Raw genomic sequence first — 24458 nt, 5'->3', positions numbered from 1 at the left:
AGAAAGTATTTTATTTTACAGAATAGGTTTAGCTAATTTATTTCTAACAAAGCTCTTTAAATTTAATGAAATACGATTCTAACTTTTTTACTGTCAAATATGGTTCTGTAATCTTCACCATTTTGGGAATTTTCTATTTAATTTAGGGACTTAAAAGAGAATAAGTAAATGCTTGAAACATATCTGTCATTCAAACATTCAAACACTTCAAAAGGTACTGATGGCAATATTTGTTTTAAAGATAAAAACTTAGTTAAGATTTAAAGATCTTATTTTATTCTAACCAATGATTTTTAGTTTAAAGAAACTTTCCTGTCCTTTCTGATTTCAATTTTCTACCAGAATGTAAATTTAATGACGTGTGTGCAAATCTAAGTGAGTTGGAAATAGTACTTAAGCAGCAGTTTTAAGAGTTCGCAGAAGGAGAGTTAGTTCTGAGTTTTTGCTGCGTAGTTGATTTAGCAACCTTGTAGTTGCATAGTTCGCGCTAGATACTTCATTAAGTAATATTTGACATTCTAGACTTGGCTTTGCTGTATGCAGCCAAATTTAGCGGTAAAGATGGAGCCAGTACTATAGCCAATCTTACTTTATTGTTATTGTACATCTTATTTTCTGTTCAAGTTACTTAGCCACAAGTAGTGGCTAATTTGTGAACATCTAGTGAGTGCATTTGTTCAGTTTAGATAAAATGAAAAGGTTTTACCTAATAAAATCATTAGAAATACTAAGGTGTAAGTTTTAGCGAATTCTTTCCACAGGTTTCTTTCCGTACGTTTAAGTTACCTTAATTTAAATCATCTTATGTTTTCTAAATGTAGCACCATTATTGCGATGGCATGATGACTGAAAACATGTACGTTACAAGTGACCTAAAGTGCCTGCTCTTCGCCTGTGTTCGTACGCTCAGTAACAATCGTACATTCAATAAGGTTTAATTTCATTTTTACAGTTTATTTTCATTTACTGAATTATTCCAACCCAATGATATTAATTGATCAACTGTAATTGTAGATCACCCGACGCTCAAATTATAGGCTAGTCATGACCAAATTTTCATAATGATATGTCTATATTTACTAACTACCTCTCACCAGTAATGTGTTGGTTGATCTCTTGTTGTTGGTATCAATAAGAATGATTTGACTCTGAAATGAAGTAAAATAAGAACTATTTCAGGTAGAACCAAAATTTTTACATTTGAAGTACAATTTATGGTATTATATTTTAAGAAAAGCATTATTAAGTGTCCATCTCGAAGTGCACAGAAACGAATTTGTTGAACACAACTGTGCAACGAATTTGTTGAACACAACTGTGCAACGAATTTGTTGAATACAATTGCACCGATTACTGTGTGCAATAACTAATGTCACGAATTTAGAGTTTGATGTTTATTCTTAATGAATAAAGTGTTCATGGTTTCTTCGAACACAAATAACTCCTCCAAATCTAATATACAGAAGTTCTATACTAACTTCTGAAAGATTAATGGTATTTTATAAAATCCTTTCACCAATCATTTTTTTGTAATACATCGATAGTGGCTTTAGCAGTGTGGCATGTGACACCGACGTGTTTCAAGCACATGTCAACAAAAATTTTCCTCCAAATCTAATATACAGAAGTTCTATACTAACTTCTGAAAGATTAATGGTTTTTTATAAAATCCTTTCACCAATCATTTTTTGTAATACATCGATAGTGTCTTTAGCAGTGTGGCATGTGACACCGACGTGTTTCAAGCACATGTCAACAAAACAATTTCCTCCAAATTTGGCCGCAAAAAGAATTGTTGTTATCAATCGGCATCGCTCACTAGGCACTGTAACTGCATCTCCTCCTTTGTTTTTGAAAAAAAAATGGTGAAATGACGTAATTATGTCTTGCATCTTCCCCGTCATGATCTTCATTCTATTGAGATGAGACGAGTCTTGGTGGTTGGGTCAGCGATAGGGGCTTTGAGAGAGTCCAGTTTGCGTTCTGGGATTGAGACCTGGAATCGTAGCACTGACCAACAATCTCGATGAGAAGCGGGAAGTTCAATTAAATTTCGTTTGAATACTTGAATTAATCGGTACTAGAGAAAACACAAATTACTCTCAACTTAATGGTCACAATGACCAACGGCTTTGACGCGCCCTAATATTCTCCTACTTTAATTCTAAATATCTACTTCTATATTTACTGCTCTGCTTTACACTATCCTGTGGCCGATCTCCAATGATATCATTTGCGGTCACTGGTGTATTTCATTTTCATTTCAATTAAAAAAAATATGCAAAGCTCTTGGACACAATGACCACCAACTTGCTTTAATGTGCGGAAACACCGAAAATTAATAACTGTAAGAAAAACGTTTGAAAAGATAGCGCAGAAACTACAAGAAATCAGGAGTATGGGACAATACCTGGAATATCACCGTATGAAATAGTCACAGTGTCTCGAAGCTTATTTTAGTCTTGTTCTTCGGTAGGGTAGATTTTAAAAAAATCATCTAAATTTATTGTATTATCCTATTAGTTGACTATTAATGGTCATCGGCCTCTGATCTTGAACCGCTGATCAACAGATATGACAGACAGTAGAGTCTTTCAGTTTAAGCATCAGTGACGAAAACTGAAAATCAGCCTGTAGTTCACCGGAGACTAAGTAAACTTGACTGGGCTCCAGAATGCTTCAATTTAATTTAAATTAAAAATGTCATCTAAATTTACTCCCGTGCCTCGTACTGGCATCGTAAGGCGAGATCTCCTTAACCTGTAAGTCGTCGGCTTTCACTGTATTACTGCACTTCGGCTAGCTTTATTTAGCCAAATTTAGTGACCATCTATGATATTAACTATGGTTTGTTGACAACAAATAATTGTTTTTACCCCATTTTTTGTTCAATTCTGTCTTCATAAACTATACAAGTAATATAATTGGAGCACTTATATATTTATATTATGTCCAAATGATATTTCTTTTTTAAATTTGCGGCATTCATTGATCTTCATCAAAGAAAGTGCTCGAAATTACGACCCCAGATCCTGATGCAGGCCTCATATGGGAGATTTGATGTTCTGGAAGATAGCGATCATATCTAGGACTTTTCCAGCAGTGCCACGATGCGCGCAACAAGTTTCTTAGTACTTCTACCGGGTTTCGTATACCCATATCCTGGAATAACCCATAGAAAGTAGTCAATGCAAGTGACGTCTGGCGATCTTGTTGCCCTGCCCTGATGCAGGCCAGGGGTGGGCCGTTCGAAACATTTTAAGGATATGTTTCGAACGAAATTTAGAACACTTTCTTTGATAACGATCGCCTGTGTTTGTTTTTATTTCTTGCTTTCTGCTGCACTAAAGATAATAAAAATTCTTTCCTAAAGATCCTAAAGATTCTTAAAGATCCTAAAGATTCCTAAAGATCCTACCTTCCTTTTGCTTTATATCGTCACTACTGCGCCATGAAAGTGTTTACGACCATGCACTGGTATCTATTTTTTCATCGTCTCAGCGTACTCTATCTCTCCTAAAAGTTTGTAACCAATTTGCTCTGTATATATGAATCGATATCTTCAGCAATTGTATCAGAAACTGATACGTTGTTCCGATATATTTGAAAAAGAAAAAGCAACAGGTAGAAGCAAGCCAGAAGGACCTTAGAAGCGGAGAAAGAATGTGTACTATTCAGATAAAGAACTGGTTAATATTCATTTAGTCGTAGTTTCACTGGACTTTGATTAGTTAATTTAAGTTTTAGCTCGCAGATTTTAATATTATTCTCGCAGATTTTAATATTATGATTGCCTAAAACAGTATGTGTCCGCATCATTCACGTTATATAAAAATCATGTAAGAAGGATTCATTTTTAAGTGCCGCAGTTTAGAATGAATTATTATAAGCAGTTATTATTTTTAGAATAGGAAGGCAAATTAAGCGAATTTAATAAGGAAATGAGGAGCTAATTTCAAATCAGATCAATATTTCATCTTATATATATGTGTGCCTGTATGTGTACGTGTGCGATGGTGTGTGTGTATGCTTGTTAAATAAAAGCAATGAATAAATAATCGACTTCAATCAAGGATGAAAGGAGAAATTATCAAGAATGAGCGAAATTTTCAGAATTATTTAGTACTTATTGAAAATATTTAAATTTGCAGAATAATGAAAGTATTAAGAATTGAGAAATACCCAAAATCACAAAAATGCTAAAAATATAAAAAAGCAGAATTTACAAAGAGACCTTTTTTTTTTTTTTTTTTTTGAAATATCTGCGGCTGTTTCTGAATGATTTTCATACATTAATTAATTACTTACTACCATCTTGATTTAGTTATTACATTTCATTTTGTATTTCAATGTCTTTTTAGTTGCTTTACAGATTTACTATTATTTCTTCATAAATAACTAAAACATGTACTGGACGAAAGCTGTGTTCTTTTCCTTAGCCTTTAATTTAAAAATATAGGTCAAACGACTTACATTTTCTATTGACTTACAAACTATTTAAAAGTAAAATGACACTAATTTGAATGCGTATAACTTTCTAAAGTGATTTGAAATTATTTTTATTAAATGATGATACCCCTATACATAAAAGTGATTTCATAGGCATTTATTTCCTGACTTGATTTAAGCAGTTAAAGGTCTTAATTTTAACCTAAATGAAAATGTTCATGAAACTTAAGAAGTCTATTCTCAAATGCCTTTTCTTGCTAACACTAAGATTGGAGAAATGTCTTCCTGAACTCCGCTCATGGTCTGCTATATAAACATCAGCTATTTATGATTGTGTTTTAAATGAGCCATGCAACGGGCTACTTCTGGAAAGTGTTACTTGGATATACAGTCGCCGAAATTCATAAGCGAATTTCATCTGCCAGAGAAACGTATATATAGTACATGTCTGCGGTTATATCTCCTGGAAATAGCATCGTTATCCATAACATAACCACACTTCGTGGTGACTGAGGCACTGCAGTCGTTACAGAGATATTTGAACTAAACGTCTATGAGTAATATAACTGTTTTACATTTAACTTCATCTGAATCAATGCTAGGTTCAACTCTGGCTTGGGCGCTTGAGTTATTGTAACTGCATAATATTATAGTTTATTTGAATGCATGTATAAACTGGTCGGGAAAACCATTTCAGTTCGCAATTGAATGAAATGAATGTATATAAGGTGGATGTGTTGCTATAAATATATTCTTTTGTATCTGTCTAGCTAGATATTCGTGCAGCTATATTTCATTTAGAAATATTGAATTAAACTTCCCCATTTCAGAACGTAATATAAAGAGAAGATTTAGAATTTAGGTATAAAAATGTTTTAGTTTCAACCAATGTCCCTGTTTCTAAAATAATATCAAATAAGATTAGTATGATTAGAGACGCTTTAATAACATAAAAAGATACTGCTAGAAATATATAATATGTAATGAATACGGATTGTTCTGTACGGAGAATATGTAATATATGACTTCAGGTAAAATGTTCTTATTTACAAAGATATCAAAAATATATGTAAAATTTAACAGTTAAATATGTTATAAATAATATAAACTAAAAAATCATTATAAATTATATTAGCTAGTGATATTATTAAAAGTAAAACAAAATTGTTAAAAAGTACATATATTACTTAATGTTAAGCAATGTATACTTTTAATTTGAAATATAAATTGATGATCCTATGGTTGAAATACCAAACATTTTTAAGCTGGCAATTCCAGAAAAAACAAATGTTGCAGCGTGAAGAATAAACAAAAGCCTCGTAAAACAGCAATATTTACCAAGCCGCGTGAATGATAAAATAAAGGTATTTAAGTGAAATCTTACAGATGATTTTTAAATTAAGGGTATTGTTGAATTTCAAATCTGAATATTATTATTTATTGAAACAAAAAAAATTAAATTCAACATCTAAATTTTCTCAAATAATTTTTTTAATACACAAAAATAATGGACTTTTATATACGTTTCTAGTAAACAAATTTAAAGCTGTTTGTTCGCTATAATTTACATTAAAATGTCCAAAATTCCGTTACTACTTAATGAAGTAAAATCCAATAAAAAAAATTGGTCCACCAGCGGCCGAGCGGTAAAGTCTCTGAACACTGGTAGTTCGGTCTGAGCTTCGAATACCGGGAACGGGCTTGCTGCATGAGTGTTTTCGTGGTTTTCCTCAAGTGTAACGTGTATATGAGCCAGTTTCCCTTAGAAAGTCCTCCACGAAGGCATCCCTCCCCTTAGGCAGATAGCCCTAGTGTGCTTTACCATAATTAAATACACACACACACACAATAAAAAATTCCTTTGCTTTAGTTTAGCCTTAGCTTTTCAGTGCTTTAGTATTTTGAAATATTAACAGTATTTGTATATAAAGTTTAAGTGCTTGTACTATATGCTTTGAATAATACCTTCTAAAATAATAATGACTACCATTTGTTTTCAAGACAAAATTTATAAAGCTGCAGCTTTGTCAAAAAAAGGTTTTAAATGATTTAGATAAAGACTTCCAGAAACTTTGCAAGTTCATTGCTTTAAAATTATATCTTAGAAAATCATAATCATATCTTAGAAATATTTATACTATATCTATAGAAAAATATAATAAAGAAAATTAGCTTAGCTGACTATTTCTTAAAATATTAGCAAATTCCTCTGTTAGGAATAATAATTTTTTATACTGATATCAGATATTGAGTAACGAAGAGAATCTGCCGAAATTCTGGGACCGTAAAACTGGATAACTTCACGTTAAATTACCAGTATGTGTATCATTTCACAGCCGGACAAGGCTACCACGTTTGTAACTGCATCAGGTTTATGACAATAAATTTATCTTTGTATGACATGATAAATTAGCCAGTTCGTAGTCTTCAGACTTTCGACGTTCCACACAAGGGCTTATTTTTAGAATTACAACTGCAACTGCTTAAAAAACTCTTAATGTCGCAAAGATAATGGATTTCAAAAGGCTTGAAGAAAGAATCCCAGTATGAGGAACTGGAAGGATGGAAGAAGTTATAAACCTATTAGGCAATTTGAAGCGTATTAGATATTGTAGCATATTCCTGGTAAAATTAGGGTTTAACTTAACTCTTTAGGGTTTAACTTATCACAAATGAAAGGAAAATTTTTAGATGTCACTAATGTGCTTTTTACTGCAAACTTATGCAATATACAAGGTGTTCCATAAATTTAGACCATTTTTGAAAATATCAACAAACTAGTATCAGACTTCAGTTTATATATATAAAGACGTCTTATCACAAAAGTGAGAACCCAAAACAATAAAAGGTTAAATTTTCCCCAGATGAGTGTCTCAGGGAGTGTTAGTATCACATTGTATTTAAAATAAAAATCAGATTGCACAACATATAGTATCAATTTCCATTTGCGAACATGTAAAAATGTTTTAATAATAAAGCAATTCATCTTGAGTTGCCCATACCACAAAATCGTTTAAAGGACATAAATGTGTGTATTTTTGAGGTATTAATCAAACTATCGATCAAAATTTGAACTAAAAGTCTACTTTATGGATATGGATTGGATTTACTACATAATGACAAACCGTACTAGTTTGTCTAAAGGGAGGAATGAATGGAGAACTTTTAAGGAAAACCATGAGTTAAGTGTGATTGTAAGTTACAGAATATTATTTCTTTACAACAATGCTCTAATATAAGAGTATTATTCATCTGGTTTATTATATTCTTAGGTCGCATTGCTTCTAATTATCTTACATTTCCGAAAGAAGATATTATTTTAAAATCTGGGATGTCTAATTATAATTACTGATAGTAAGAACTAGTTTAATTAGACATGTTATAGAAATATTGAATTTAGAGTAAATGCAACTCACATTTTTTTAAGAAAATTTACAGCTTTATTACAATTAATGAAAGATGTTTCTATCATTACGTGTTACACAGATTTGCATTTTAGTTTCAGAGCACATGTTTTCCCATTTTTAAATGGCCCACCAGTGGCCGAGCGGTAAAGTCGCTGAACACTGCTAGTTCGGTCCGAGGTTCGAATGGGCGTTTTCGTGGCTTTCCCCATATGTGACGTGTATACGAGCCAGTTCCCCTTAGAAAGTCCTCCCTGAAGACATCCCTCCCCTTAGGCAGATAGCCCTCGAGGCTTTGCCATAATAACACACACACCCACACACATTTTTAAAAAACATTCATTTTAAAAATGTTAGATTAAAATAATATTGTTACGAATTTGGTATTTAAAAAGCTAATGTTAGTTCAATTATAAATTAAATGGTTTTATTTCTCGCGCAGTGCAGCGCGTGACGAATATTAAAAGAAAGCTAAGCCGGAAAATTGAAAATACAAGAGCGCGTGCATTAAATAAATAAATATCTCTTTTTGATTTCGAGAAAGTACTGGAAAATTCTAGCGCGTGATTTTAAAATCTTATAAAAGGAGGAAAACATCTCAGTTTGTTGTAGTTGCTTACTTTGTTGCTGTTTAGAAAACTGCTCTTGTCGATTATAGCGAATTCGCGGATTAGCGTTCTTTAGCTGTTTTGAATTAAGTTCTATTGGACATTTGAGTAGTTAAAAGATAACTATTGTGAGATATTGTAATACTGCATAATAATTTGAGAAAATTTAAGCATTTTTGTTGTGATAATAATAAATTTTTGTTCCTTTTTCATCGGACTTGTGCATTCATTTCATAACGAACCCGTACGCAAGCAACAAGTTTTTGTGTCAGAAGTGGGATTTGAATGCCAATAACAAGAGGGATGGAAGAACAATTGAGACAGCTCATTACTGCTTTTGCTGCGTTCCAAGAAAAGATGGAAGCTGGCCAATCATCTTTTAAAGAAGAAATTAAAGAGAAAATGGATGCTAGTCAAAAATCCGTACAGGAAAAGATTGAAGCGGGACAGGAAGAAATGAAATTGGGCCAGAAATCCAGTAAGGAAGAAATGAAAACGGCACAGGAACAAATGAAATTGGGCCAAGAATCCGTTAAGGAAAAGATGAAGGCTATTCAAACTGGTCAATTAACTTTTAAAGACGAAATAAAAGTTGTTAAGGAATCTGTTAAAGAAGAAATAAAAGCTGTACAAGTCAAGATTGAAGAAAGTCAGTGCGAAATGAAAAGAGAAATTGCCTGCATAATAGAAACCAAATTCGATGCTATGGAAGGCAGAATAGATGTGGTTGAGAATAAAGTGGGACAAATTGAGGAAAATGTTTCTTCTGTTAAAGAAGAAATAGAAGGAAGAGTTTGTTCCGTTCAGAAACAAATCAAACAACAAATTCATGACCGGGTTTCTGCTGTTGCCAAAGAACTGGAAACTTTAAAGAAATTCGTAGCGACGGCTGGGAGCAAGAGTGATGATTTTAAATTCTTACCGATGCCTGCTCGTCCATCTCTGAAGCTATCCACATATGATGGGAAGACATCCTGGCAAGTGTATAAGACCCAGTTTTCTATCGTGGAGGATGCGAATGGATGGGATTCCCAAGCTAAGGCCTGTCATCTCGCCGCTTCTCTGAGAGCAGACGCAGCGGATATCCTGCAGACGCTTCCCGAAAATCAAAGGCTAGATTTCGAAGCTCTATCCGGCGCTTTGGAGCTGCGCTTCGGCGAGAAATGTTTAAAAGACTACAGCAGGCTCCAATTAAAATCCCGTCAACAGAAGCTCACCGGAACACTTCAGGAGCTCGCCACGGATGTTGAAAGGCTGTCACATCACGCCTTTTCGGAGTGCCCGACAGAAACAAGCGAAATCCTGTCCCTGCAATATTTCATCGATGACATCCCAAACCCTGAAATACAGAAAGCACTGCGAATGGCGGATGTTAAAGATCTGAAAAGCGCTTGAGTGTACGCTAGGAAATTCGAGGCAGCCCAGCAAGCCACCCGTCGAGACCGCCATCCAGTCAGAGCTGCTCAAGTCCAGGAGCCAGGGGATCAAGTCACTGCCCGTCTAGACGATTTAACTAGACAACTGAACGCCTTGAGACGGAATATTGGTGACAAGAAACCGACTGTGAAGTGCTGGAACTGCGGTGCTGAAGGACACATACGACGAAACTGAAGAATACCGCAGGGTACGGATGTTAAGACCGCTCCTAACAAACAGCAGGGAAACTAATTAGTGGCCATCTCGCGGGGCGGAGGTTGCCAGATAATGAAAAGCCCCAGCTTAAAGCGTTTCAGATTTCTGCAGTGAGAGGCGGCAGTAATGGACTTTTCATAATAGGATATATTAATAGAGTTCCCTGCAATATGACGATAGATACAGGAGCCAACGTTACCATCATCCGAAAAGATTTGGCTCAACAACTGGGAAGCAAACTTATCTGGACGCCGCCCTGCGTTACCCTACAGACTGTGTCCGGTGAGAAGATCGACATCGACGGAAAAGTAAATGTTAAAATCACGTTTGGAAATGTCGCTTACCATCACACGGCATATGTAGCAGAGATCACTGATTCTTGCATACTCGGATTGGACTTTCTAAGGAAATACAATTTTTCCTTGGACTTTAAAAATAACGAATTGCATTCTACATCTGAGGACACAGCGTTATTTGGAGTTAATGATGAAGAAGTTAAATCTGTCCATAAAATCATAGCACAAGACAATAGCACAATACCGGCAAGAACAGAAATTTTACTTCCTGGATCCATAGACGAAAACAGAAATTTCCATTACGGCATCATAGAATATCCCAATAACTGTCTGCCCAAAAGGAGTACTAGTAGCCTCAACACTCGTCGACCTATCCAGAATGGTTATCCCGGTGAGAGTCGCCAATGTAACTGAGAAGGGGAAAATTATTAAGAAAGGTGAAGTGGTTGCAGCATGTACTCCAGTAACCACCGTTGAAAGAAAGAGTAACATCCAAGAATCCGTGTCGTCAGTGAGCATTACAGCGGAGTTATTGCAGAATGCGCAATTAAACGATAAAGAGAGGAATGCTGCCAATCGCGTCATTAAAGATCTTCAAGTTGTTTTCTCCCGCTCGTCTTCTGACGTGGGTCGAACTAGTTTGACACAACATAGAATAGATACCGGCGATCATTCCCCGATCAAGCAACATCCAAGACGTCTACCGTTTGCTAAACAGGAAGAGGTGCGAACACTGTTAAAAGATATGGAAGAAGGCGATGTCATCGAGCCTTCAGTAAGTCCATGGGCATCTCCTATCGTCCTAGTCAGAAAGAAAGACGGCTCAACAAGATTTTGCGTCGACTATCGCCGGTTGAATGAGCTTACGAGGAAAGACAGTTACCCTCTTCCTAGAACTGACGACATTCTAGACACTCTTTCTGGAAGCAAGTGGTTCTCACCATTTGATTTAAAGAGTGGGTATTGGCAGGTAGAAATACAGCCTGAAGACCGAGAAAAGACGGCATTTACTACGGGACAAGGGCTTTGGAAATTCAAGGTGATGCCGTTTGGACTGTGTAATGCGCCGGCAACATTCGAACGTCTTATGGAGACTGTTTTGAAAGGCCTTTCCTACGAAGCCTGCCTGATATACCTGGATGACATCATCATCGTCGGAAAGAGTTTTGAAGAACATTTAGAAAATCTTAGGAAGGTGCTTCAGAAACTGAAAGAAGCCAATCTGAAGCTGAGTCCCGCTAAATGCAAATTCTTCCGAAAGGAAGTGACTTACCTGGGACATGTCATCTCTGCAGAAGGTGTGCGCACGGATCCTGAAAAGGTATCAGCGGTTAAATCCTCGAAACGTCCCGAAAATGTCCATCAGCTGAGAAGCTTCCTAGGGCTTTGCACCTACTAAAGGAGATTCGTGAAGGACTTTTCTTCCATTGCAAGACCCCTTCACAAGCTGACAGAGAGCAACCAAAAGTTCTTGTGGACAAAAGAATGCGAGGATGCATTTAACAACTTAAAGGAGGCCTATAACATCTGCTCCAATCCTGACGCATCCTCAGCTCGACCGACCATTTATTCTCGACACCGATGCAAGCAATGAAAGTGTCGGTGCTGTTTTGTCCCAAGAAATAGACGGCCAAGAACGTGTAGTGGCGTATTGGAGCAAGTGCCTGTCTAAACCGGAGAGGAATTATTGTGTCACCAGGAAAGAGTTGCTCGCCATAGTTAAAGCTGTAGAACAGTTCCATCACTATCTATACGGCAGAAAATTCCTGCTCCGCACCGATCATGCATCATTGACCTTGCTTTTAAATTTCAAGAATCCTGAGGGTCAAATAGCCAGGTGGATACAGAGACTCCAAGAATATGACATCACTATCCGTCATCGTAAGGGATCATCACACGGAAATGCAAACGCCTTGTCTAGAAGACTTTGCCAAGAAAGCTGCCGATATTGTTCCTGGGTGGAAGCGAAATACGAGCTGCTGACTCCGGTCGCAAGACAAATTACAACATCAACTTCGGCTGATCGAGAGCGATGGAGTGATGATGAAGTCAGGAAAGACCAGCTGGAAGACCGCGACATTAAACCCATAATTGATTTAATGGAGTCATCAACCAGCAACCAAACAGTATTGGGCACTCTGGGATTCACTTCACATTCGAAACGGCGACTTATACCGCAAATTCGAATCGGATGATGGGAAGACGTTCCGATGGCAGCTGATACATCCAAGATCCCGCATTCCTGATGTCCTTAAAGAACTACATAACAGCCCTACGGGAGGTCACTTTGGAATAATGAAGACCTTACAGAGAGTTCGTGAGCGCTTTTACTGGAATAATGCGAAGCATGAAGAGCAAAAGTGGTGCCGATCCTGCCATGCCTGTGCAGGTCGGAAAGGACCGAAGAAACGCAGCCGAGGCAAGCTGCAACGTTACAACGTAGGTGCGACGTTTGAACGTATCGCCTTTGATATCCTGGGACCTCTGGCACAAACTGCTGATGGCAACAAATACCTACTCGTTGTCATTGATTACTTCACCAAGTGGCCTGAAGATTATCCTATTCCTGATCAAGAGGCTGTCACAGTAGCTGAGGTAATGATACAGCACTGGATTTCCAGGTTTGGAGTGCCTCTTCAGTTATATTCCGATCAGGGAAGGAATTTTGCCTCGGCAGTAATCAAAGAACTATGCAAACTACTCGGCATTGACAAAACTCAAACGACGCCATTGCATCCCCAGTCGGATGGCATGGTAGAGAGGTTCAATCGAACCATCCTTAATAACCTCTCATTAGTGGTTTCCAGAAACCAACAGGACTGGGACAAGAAATTACCACTCTTTTTACTGGCTTACCGCAGTGCTGTCCACGAGACTACCGGCTTTTCTCCATCACAGATGCTCTTCGGTCGTGACCTTCGTCTGCCTTGTGATCTATTGTTTGGCCGCCCTCCAGATGCTCCTTCATCGTCTGAGGAATATATTCAAGATCTCCAGGCCCGGTTTGAAGTGATACACAACTTTGCACGAGAGCGAGTCAACTTGGCGACGGAGAAGATGAAGAAGAGAAGATGAAGGAGACAAGGTGTGGTTGTGGAATCCGACTCTACGGAAAGGACTTTGTCCGAAATAGCAGTCACCTTGGGATGGTCCGTACACGGTCCTAAACAGGCTGAATGACGTCGTGGTTCGGATCCGTAAGTCTTCGAACTCTAAACCTAAAGTCGTTCATTACGACAGTTAGCTCATTACTATGGCCAGAGTACATAATGTAAATAATTGTAAATAGTATAAGACCATGGTCCATTTTGTTTTTAAATTTGTATTTGATTTGATTTGTATTTAGTATTTGATTTGTATTTAGTATTTGATTTGCATTTAGTATTTGATTTTGATAGCATTTGATTTGTTTTATGTATTGCATTTATTGTTCATGTTGTTTGATATTGTAATGTAATGTTTATGCCTCAGTTGCATTTATGCCACAGTTGTAAGTTTAGCTTCCTGTCCAGGGATTGTACTGCCCGGGACGTGCAGTCCTTGGGAAGGGGGCAGTGTTACGAATTTGGTATTTAAAAAGCTAATGTTAGTTCAATTATAAATTAAATGGTTTTATTTCTCGCGCAGTTCAGCGCGTGACGAATATTAAAAGAAAGCTAAGCCGGAAAATTGAAAATACAAGAGCGCGTGCATTAAATAAATAAATATCTCTTTTTGATTTCGAGAAAGTACTGGAAAATTCTAGCGCGTGATTTTAAAATCTTATAAAAGGAGGAAAACATCTCAGTTTGTTGTAGTTGCTTAGTTTGTTGTTGTTTAGAAAACTGCTCTTGTCGTTTATAGCGAATTCGCAGATTAGCGTTCTTTAGCTGTTTTGAATTAAGTTCTATTGGACATTTGAGTAGTTAAAAGATAACTATTGTGAGATATTGTAATACTGCATGATAATTTGAGAAAATTTAAGCATTTTTGTTGTGATAATAATAAATTTTTGTTCCTTTTTTATCGGACTTGTGCATTCATTTCATAACGAACCCGTACGCACGCAACAATATTAATAACTTCGAAATGAAACAAGACGTATATATCCAAAAAGTGACAGAGTTCGTTTAAATTTCAAAGTATACCTCAAAAGTTTCTTTTACATCGATAACTTTTATCAGTTGTAATTGGGGAATTTGCAAATTTACTTTTCCTCGTTATATTTTCGGAAAACTTTTATTGATTTTTCTCAATTAAAACTGAAATCTCCACTAAGAAGTCCCACGACGTTGTTTAGATCGTTGCATGTATTGATGTTTTGATAATTTGAAAACATGGAATTATAAATAATGAATGAAGAAGTTGAAATCTTTATATATGTGGTTTAAGAGTGTAACAATCTTCATTCGCGTTTTCCGATTGGTTATTAAGAGAAAAATATATATGGTTTGAAAATTCTTTTGTTAATATTCACATTCCTGTAAGTTCTTTCCGTAATGATGCCGCTGGCATCAGTTGCTCAACTTGCATTTATGATACAAATTCTCAAACATATAATTGTTGGAAACAGAATGTGCATAATTTTTAGGAGAGTTAACAGAAAAAAAATTGCCGTTTTAAAAATGAGATAAAATTCACTCTTCGACCAACATGAGTTTTATTTAAGAAAAAACTGTATTTATTCCGAGATAGGGACCTTATTTAAATAACACTAGCGGGTTGCAGCCAAAGCAAAATTTGTAAGCATACACAGCAAACCCCCCCCCCAAAAAAAATGGGACAGTTCTGTATCTCCCGTTCTACTGGATTGAATGATGAAATTCAAATTGCGCTTTTCATGTCTCAAAAGCGCGACTTAGGACTTATATATTCTAACATAGGTATTTTGACACAAAATCGGAGTTTCCTGAAATAACATATAAACGTTTTTCCATATTCCGATTCTACGACTCAAATTGCGACTAGATATTAAATTTTGTAATTTTTGGTGAGAATTGTATGGAAAAATTTTAAAGTTTATATTGCGTAATTTTTTCAGTTTGCGCAAAGAATAATTTACTTGGCGGAATTCTTAATTTATAGTAACCTATTTACTTTCCTTTATTTTCATTGATGCACGAGAGAAAGAAAGGTCCATCGTTCATTCTTCCTAACAGTTTTAACAAAGTGGGTAAACCGCTCTTTCATTATTATCGCTTATATTTAATACGCCAAATTTCAAAACGCGCCAAAATGTAAATTTACATATATCTTAGGAAATATTGAATAAAAAACTTTAATGTCTATAAAAATATTTTAAAGTATAAGTTTTAGAAATAAATAATAAAAAAATCAGATGTTTACACCACATGACTTCCTTGTACGGAATATTAAATTATACGCATTATTTCTTGCATTTCATTTAAACTTATTGGATTGAATTAAATCTACTTCATTGATAGCGCATAAACCACAATAGAATAAATTCACTCTTTAAAATTCACTTTATTTGTTTGCCATTGCGACACTCTGGCGCGTAGTTCACTTGACAGTATTATATTTCGTTTATATTATAACTCAGAATGCACAAAATTTATATCATTTAAAGAATTATCTAATCGTTGCCCCATGTTCGATTCAAATGCTATAATAAAGCTAGAACGATGTATAAAAGAAATTAAGCAAACAAAACAAAAAAGAAACTTTTCACAGACGATTCAGTATTTCTCATTCAATTAATTCAGTTCTCAATTCGCGACAAGGCAAAAATACATAAAAACTCAAAATATCTATGTTAAAAATTACAGAATTAAATCTTAAACACTTATTTCCTCGAAAAAATTCCGGAAAGGATTAAGCATGCTTTATTTCACAATAATAAATGAACGTGTTATCTTTGTTGTTGCGAAGCTTAGTCTCTCTAGATTGGCAACAAATATACTATTCTGTTGTTTCAATTGTAAACAAACATGTCCGCCATGTTATTTGAACATTAACCTTAACCGCACCTAAACAGCTTTTAAATTGTTGATAATTCTACACATATTGCTTGCAGATTTCCTAAAGGTATAAAAACCTTACCTTAACCGGAAGATATTAACAACATAATTCAATCATTTTTAAAGCAAAAAATACGCAATTTCCAAACATATAAGAGTAAAGAAGCTGAGATTACTGAGCCGGGTAAGAGAGTGGATATATATATAAAGATATTTATACACGTTTGGGTGAAGCCAATTGAAACCAAAATACTAGGTGCACATCTACATTTTATAGCAGTCCTATATACAAAATTTCACCGTTCTGAGGCTACTCGTTTTTGAGTAATGCGAGATACATACATACGTACAGACCCACGAAAAAGTCTCTTTAGAATTCAAAGCAGTTTTGTAATTTTTTTTTTAGGAAAACTGTCTTTTATTCGGTCTTTACGTACAGATGTCATGCGAAAACATCGTTAAATTGTATTGAATAGCATTTAAAATGGATATCTTCCTTGAAATATGCTGCCTGAAACTTTTCGCGATTACAATACTTCCCCTTTACTTCGTAGAAGGAAGTAAAAATGCGCGAATTATATTTAGATTAAGCCTAAATTTCGAATTATTGAAGAAGGAATCAAGTAAGTTTAATTCAATAAAGAGATAATTACAAATATATATCAAATTCATTTTACATTGAGGAGCTAAAATTTTGAGAACTAGTTAGTTCTTACAAGAAAAGTACTCGTGCGATTTTTACAAATCTTGGCAGCTTGGCATAATTTGAGTCGTAGAATCGAAATATTTAAAAAAATTGACATGTCGTTTCAAAAAAATTCCGGTTTTGTGTCAAAATACCTATATTAAAACAGTGCTATATATATATCTAATACATATCCTAAGTCGCGCTCTCGAGACATGAAAAACTCAAGTTAAATTTCGTCAATCGGCCCAGTCGAACGGATTTAGAACTGTCTATGTTTTTGGTGCAGAACTGTCTCTTTTTTTTTCCTCTGAAAAGCAAATGCATAAACAAATTTTCATATGAATGAAATCAGTTCATTCTTTCCAAGCAATAATCAATTTGTAAAAATTGTTTTTATTGCCAAACCAGGAAACAAAAGCTTTTGACACTTCAGGTTAGTAAGTATGTGTGTGTGTGTGTGTGATTATGGCAAAGCCCCGAGGGCTATCTGCCTAAGAGGAGGGATGCCTTCGTGGAGGACTTTCTAAGGGAAACTGGCTCGTATACACGTTACACATGGGGAAAACCACGAAAACGCCCATGCAGCCAGCCCGTTCGCGGGATTCGAACCTCGGACCGAACTACCAGTGTTCAGCGACTTTACCGCTCGGCCGCTGGTGGGCGGTTAGTAAGTATGACTTTGTTATTTAAATTTAATATAATATAACAGCATTTTTTCAATAACAATAAAAGAATTAAGAATAAAAGAATGTTTGGAATCCGGAGTTATATATTAAATGCTTGGCTTTATTATTTTTATCTCCAACGTGTGAGACTGTTGCTACTCCGAAAAATGGGGGCGAACATTAGCGTTTTCTGAGTTTTTAATTAATATCTCATCTGATTAAAGTTACAATAAGATGAGAATGGTCGAATAGGCTTCCCACGTATTTTTGGAATCAGGGGGTATCTCTCTCCAAACAGTTCCGAAGGAGATAATGCCGCAGACAAATAGACAAACAGACAGCACAGATTTTAACAGTATAGATTCTTCAAAAATAACTCTGGTAGGACATTTTTCTGAAGAATATTTTGGCAGAATATTTTACAAGCTACAAAATTTTCGTTTTCTGAAGATGAGGAATTCATATCAAATTTCTTGTTTACTGCTGAAAGTTTTGCAAGACACAAAAGTTAGTCGAAGTGAAATTTTGTCTAATCTTGATTCTTAATCAATCGCATAAAACCTAAAAGTCCTAAAATACTTTTATTATGCTATCGGGAAGAATGATTTGATATACCAATTTGAGATAATATAAATTTATTTAAGTAAGCAAACTTTAATTTTATAATATCTGTAAATATAAAAATATTACATGTATGTAATATAAACATTTACAAAAACGTTTGAGCTAATTAAATACCACATACCATAACGACATCTAAATTTCACGTATGTAACACTATTTATTCAATATAATTTGCAAAACATATCTAATGACTTCTGTACAGATTGTCAGAAAATATTTTCACTTTTTTTTTTCTTCTAGAGCACGAAAATAAGTAACATCGATTTTTCGGCTCTTTTTACTTTTTCTAATTTTAGAAGACCTAGATCCTTCAGATGAAAATTCTTTTGTTCCACAGCCTTATCAGTCGTTTCACCTAACTGCAAAACATAAGTGAAATGGCGAATAAACCTCGTTCGTAGCAGTTTTATGAGCTTCAAGTTGTTATGGAAAATTCTTATGTATTTTTTGTTGTGTATAATTTTTGCGTATTGTTTTACTGTGCATAATGTATTCTTAGTTTTTATATTATTTTTTGTGTTTAATGAATTTGTATTGAGCTTATTTTAAATTAATGTTTAATATTTAATTTTGTTAAACTTTACGGCAAAACTCCCTTAAGTTTGGCTGAATATGTGTTACAGTTAAAAGGGCGCGGTTGTATTTCCGTTTCTCACGCGTAGGCTTCTTTGGAGGTTAGAGGTCACTGTCCAGCTGCATTTTCCCCTTTTTTCGCGGGGGTTGAAAAAAACACGTGTTTTTCTCGTCCAGAGGAGAATAGTTCTAAGGGGCAGCGATATTTTGACAGAGTTATAGGTTGGAAACATTCTTCTGTTGCGTGGGAAAGAAAGGGTCTGTCTTCTTGTAGAAAGTTCTGAATTTCTGAGAATTTCAGTGGCGATTTATGACCTTTCTTTTAATTGGCGAAAGGGAGTCCTAGTTTTCATAAGATTGGCTAAATTTTTTAATTTTAGTGTTGTTTGAACCAATAGTGGTTTTGAGACGTTTCTTGGAGAGTTAAACCGAGGTTTCTTAAGCCGTTGCACGGAAGGCAGGAGATCTTTTTTTTGGGACTTGAAAAAATAGCGATTTGTAGAGAAGACTTTGAAGAGGTTTTTTTGGAGCCTTAGGGGTTTGCTACTTTGACGGTCAGTGAGGTGCTGAGATGGTGCGGTGGAAAACGCGGCGGTTCTGCCGTGGTCGACCGCGGTATACAGTTAAGTTTTATCTCCGAGATTTCTGGGTACGGAGGGTGACGGCGGCAATTCTTGCGGCCTATTATTTTCAATTTCGTCCCTGAGATCTCTTTTTCCCATTTGTGGAACAGTCTGAACTGCTCGTTCGTGCTGGAGTATCTATCTTGCTTTAGAAAACTTTTAAACTTTTAGAAAAGGTGGAAATATGGAAAGTCGTCATCGCCTGAGGTCTGCTTTGGTCTTTTGTCTCCAGTTTCGACCTCTTTCTCTTATCTTCAGTGGAACTTCGAAAACGGGAAGATGATTGAGTGAAAGTGCTGCTTAACGGAGGAATTTGAAAACTTTAAACTGGAACTATGAAAAGGCTCCGGTTCCGGAAAACAACGATGAAGATTTAGTAGTTATTGTTTCGGTGTTTTGAAATTGGATCAATGGATTTGGGCAGCTCCCTGATTCTCTCAAAGGTGGTACGCCGATTTCGTGAGTGACTTTTTATTTTGATACATAATCTTTTTAAATTTGGAAATGTTTAATACTAAAGCAAGAGTTGACATGTTAAGTAGATAAAAATTGAATATTTTTAGCAATTTCTAGCTGAGAAAGTAATTTTTTATTTAATGTTTAATAGTCAGAAGTCAATTGAACTAATTGGAGGAAGTGAATCTTTGTTTTTATGTTTAAGTGCTATGTTCAATATGTTTTATTCTAAATTAGTTTTTTTAAATGAGTTTAATGTTCTTGAGTTCCTGCTTAAAATGATTAAGAACTGTGACGTGTTTCCCTATGATTTTTGAGTTAATGAAATAATGTTTAAATTGAGATTGTTATGAAAAGAAAAAAAACTATGAGGACTTAAAATGATTTTGTAGGGGTAGTCTGGCCAGCTATCTTAAGTTATAATGTGTGGGAATTTTCAATAAATGTGTTTATTATCTTTAATATTGTATGTTTTTTTTGTGTGTATTAATTGTGGTCTACTGTAGGTCACCCATGTGATCCTAACGGAAACATGGTTTTTCAACCGAACCTGGGTAATTATATTGCGGTAGTAGAAAAAAAAATTTAATTTTAGTGTCGGTGACTATACGATCGGTTTGCTGAATTTATTTTGATTTATTGAGTAGACTTCTTAATTGGGAGATTGTATCTTTCCCCGGTGTTTTGAAGAGTTCTGTGTGATATTTGAAATGTTCAAGGTTTAAGCTTATCTCTAGATTTAAGATTGAAATTTATGTGTTTTCAGGTTGGAAATATAAATTAGTTTTCATTTAGTGAGAGATAGCCTGTTAAAGATTTTGTTGTGGATGTGCATAATTAATCCTGATTCTACCAAAACACCAGGGAGGATATCTTTCTTGATGTCTTTCAGATATAAAAGTTTTGATTATGTAAGTACAAAGTTTAGTAGTTTGTTTTGTTTTTTTTGTCGCGGCACCCCATTTGTTACGTAGGAAAAAAAATAATTTAATATCTTTAACAGGCTATCTCTCACTAAATGAAAACTAATTTATATCTCCAACCTGAAAACACATAAATTTCAATCTTAAATCTAGAGATAAGCTTAAACCTTGAACATTTCAAATATCACACAGAACTCTTCAAAACATCGGGGAAAGATACAATCTCCCAATTAAGAAGTCTACTCAATAAATCAAAATAAATTCAGCAAACCGATCGTATAGTCACCGACACTAAAATTAAATTTTTTTTTCTACTACCGCAATATAATTACCCAGGTTCGGTTGAAAAACCACGTTTCCGTTAGGATCACATGGGTGACCTACAGTAGACCACAATTAATACACACACAAAAAAAAAAAAACATACAATATTAAAGATAATAAACACATTTATTGAAAATTCCCACACATTATAACTTAAGATAGCTGGCCAGACTACCCCTACAAAATCTTTTTAAGTCCTCATAGTTTTTTTTTTCTTTTCATAACAATCTCAATTTAAACATTATTTCATTAACTCAAAAATCATAGGGAAACACGTCACAGTTCTTAATCATTTTAAGCAGGAACTCAAGAACATTAAACTCATTTAAAAAAACTAATTTAGAATAAAACATATTGAACATAGCACTTAAACATAAAAACAAAGATTAACTTCCTCCAATTAGTTCAATTGACTTCTGACTATTAAACATTAAATAAAAAATTACTTTCTCAGCTAGAAATTGCTAAAAATATTCAATTTTTATCTACTTAACATGTCAACTCTTGCTTTAGTGTTAAACATTTCCAAATTTAAAAAGATTATGTATCAAAATAAAAAGTCACTCACGAAATCGGCGTACCACCTTTGAGAGAATCAGGGAGCTGCCCAAATCCATTGATCCAATTTCAAAACACCGAAACAATAACTACTAAATCTTCATCGTTGTTTTCCGGAACCGGAGCCTTTTCATAGTTCATAGTTTTCAATTTGACTCACGGAGCTGCCCCGATCTAAATTTTACAAATCCCGAAACAATAACATCCAAATCTTCATCGTTGTTTTCCGGAACCGGAGCCTTTTCATAGTTCCAGTTTAAAGTTTTCAAATTCCTCCGTTAAGCAGCACTTTCACTCAATCATCTTCCCGTTTTCGAAGTTCCACTGAAGATAAGAGAAAGAGGTCGAAACTGGAGACAAAAGACCAAAGCAGACCTCAGGCGATGACGACTTTCCATATTTCCACCTTTTCTAAAGCAAAATAGATACTCCAGCACGAACGAGCAGTTCAGACTGTTCCACAAATGGGAAAAAGAGATCTCAGCGACGAAATTGAAAATAATAGGCCGCAAGAATTGCCGCCGTCACCCTCCGTACCCAGAAATCTCGGAGATAAAACTTAACTGTATACCGCGGTCGACCACGGCAGAACCGCCGCGTTTTCCACCGCACCATCTCAGCACCTCACTGACCGCGGCCGGCCCCGTAAGGGCCGCCGTCAAAGTAGCAAACCCCTAAGGCTCCAAAAAACCTCTTCAAAGTCTTCTCTACAAATCGCTATTTTTTCAAGTCCCAAAAAAAAGATCTCCTGCCTTCCGTGCAACGGCTTAAGAAACCTCGGTTTAACTCTCCAAGAAACGCCTCAAAACCACTATTGGTTCAAACAACACTAAAATTAAAAAATTTAGCCAATCTTATGAAAACTAGGACTCGCTTTCGCCAATTAAAAGAAAGGTCATAAATCGCCACTGAAATTCTCAGAAATTCAGAACTTTCTACAAGAAGACAGACCCTTTCTTTCCCACGCAACAGAAGAATGTTTCCAACCTATAACTCTGTCAAAATATCGCTGCCTCTTAGAACTATTCTCCTCTGGACGAGAAAAACACGTGTTTTCAACCCCGCGAAAAAAGGGGAAAATGCAGCTGGACAGTGACCTCTAACCTCCAAAGAAGCCTACGCGTGAGAAACGGAAATACAACCGCGCCCTTTTAACTGTAACACATATTCAGCCAAACTTAAGGGAGTTTTGCCGTAAAGTTTAACAAAATTAAATATTAAACATTAATTTAAAATAAGCTCAATACAAATTCATTAAACACAAAAAATAATATAAAAACTAAGAATACATTATGCACAGTAAAATAATACGCAAAAATTATACACAACAAAAAATACATAAGAATTTTCCATAACAATTCCCCCACGGTACGGAAAAAGAAAAATTTTGAGAAACAAAATTTTCCTACACACACCTTAATAAATACATAAGATTAAACACAACTGCAGAATATTATTAACACTTGGATGTAGTCACGGAGAACAGTGATAAGTTTATCAACTATTAAAAATTTTCCTACACTTCAACCAACAAATTAAGAAAATTCAACTAAAAAAAAATTTAAATACAAGTCAATTTGTAACTACAAAGACAGCAAGAGTGAAGTGTCACTGATACCTTTAATTACTAACTTGGTAACACCATTCTCATAACCAGAAACAACCAAACAACTAGTGAGTAAATAAATACAAGCTTTTAGTATCCTAATCAACAACAGAAGCAAGTAACATGAACCAGAAAATTTATCAGAAATAACCTCTAAACTGAAAGGAAGTACACACACGCAGAGAGAATCTCCAGAAACGGAATTCAGTAACTTGACCAAAATCTAAACCAAAAACGTCTAGCGCGTAACTAGAAACAAAAGGGGAAAAAAATTTTGAAAACTTAACTTGAACCAGGAAATGAAAATTCGGACCAGCCGAATAATTCCCTAAACGAAACCACTATGGAGTCACGAACTAAAACCGAAACTAAGAAAACTCTCAACAAGCGCATACCACCAACAGAGTGAAAACCAGCTAAATAAACTCGGAACTTTAAAAAAAAAAATTCTTCAAAGAGCCAAAGAAAATTCAAGACAAATGTAAGGAATCAAAACTCAATAATAAATCAATTACCGAAAAAAAATCTAGACAAAAATTTGTCACCAGGACTACATCAAGACCGAACCGAAGCAAGTTAAAAACACATATAAAAATCTCAAAATAACAAAAAGGTGTTCAAAATACCCTTAAAATTTAAACCGTATGAAACATAAAACTTGTCTACAAAAGCTGTTTAGGGAATGTGCACTGATTTGAGAAAATGCAGTATTGAGCAACATCTATACAAAAACGCCCAAAGTAAACAAACAAAATGAAACATACAAAACCCCAATTTAGAAAACGAGACAGCAGTCTGTTCAGGACAAAAGTGCATGATCTGCAATTGTGTGATGCAGACTTTAGCATAAACACAAAAAATCTACCAAATAGACTACCAAAATAACTGCAAGGAAATAAATGTGAATATCTCAAACAAGGAGGAAGTGTTTTAAAACTCAAAATCTCCAAAATAAACTCAAACTCAACTCAAAATCAATAACTCCACAAATGCGTACACTAAGCTCCAAGTAAAAATCCACACTGAAATCTGGCAGTGTCTCTACCCAAGTATAAAAGCAACAAGAAGT

At 35.2% G+C, this 24458-nt stretch overlaps 1 protein-coding gene across 1 annotated transcript in view; it reads right to left on the bottom strand.

Moving 5' to 3' along the window:
* LOC118189325 (dynein regulatory complex subunit 5-like) overlaps positions 1 to 22427 on the bottom strand; it is a 71871-nt gene extending 49444 nt beyond the window's left edge. The window contains exon 1 of the mRNA XM_085822913.1: positions 21794 to 22427. The gene's annotated coding sequence lies outside the window, so the exon portion shown is untranslated. The remainder of the gene's footprint in view (positions 1 to 21793) is intronic.
* Positions 22428 to 24458: the final 2031 nt, after the last annotated feature.

This window comes from Stegodyphus dumicola, chromosome 8 (assembly GCF_044657685.1).
Source record: "Stegodyphus dumicola isolate Sdum_Otavi_A_Nest chromosome 8, ASM4465768v1".
Taxonomy (NCBI): domain Eukaryota; kingdom Metazoa; phylum Arthropoda; class Arachnida; order Araneae; family Eresidae; genus Stegodyphus; species Stegodyphus dumicola.
This window is presented reverse-complemented; position numbering and strand designations above follow the sequence as displayed.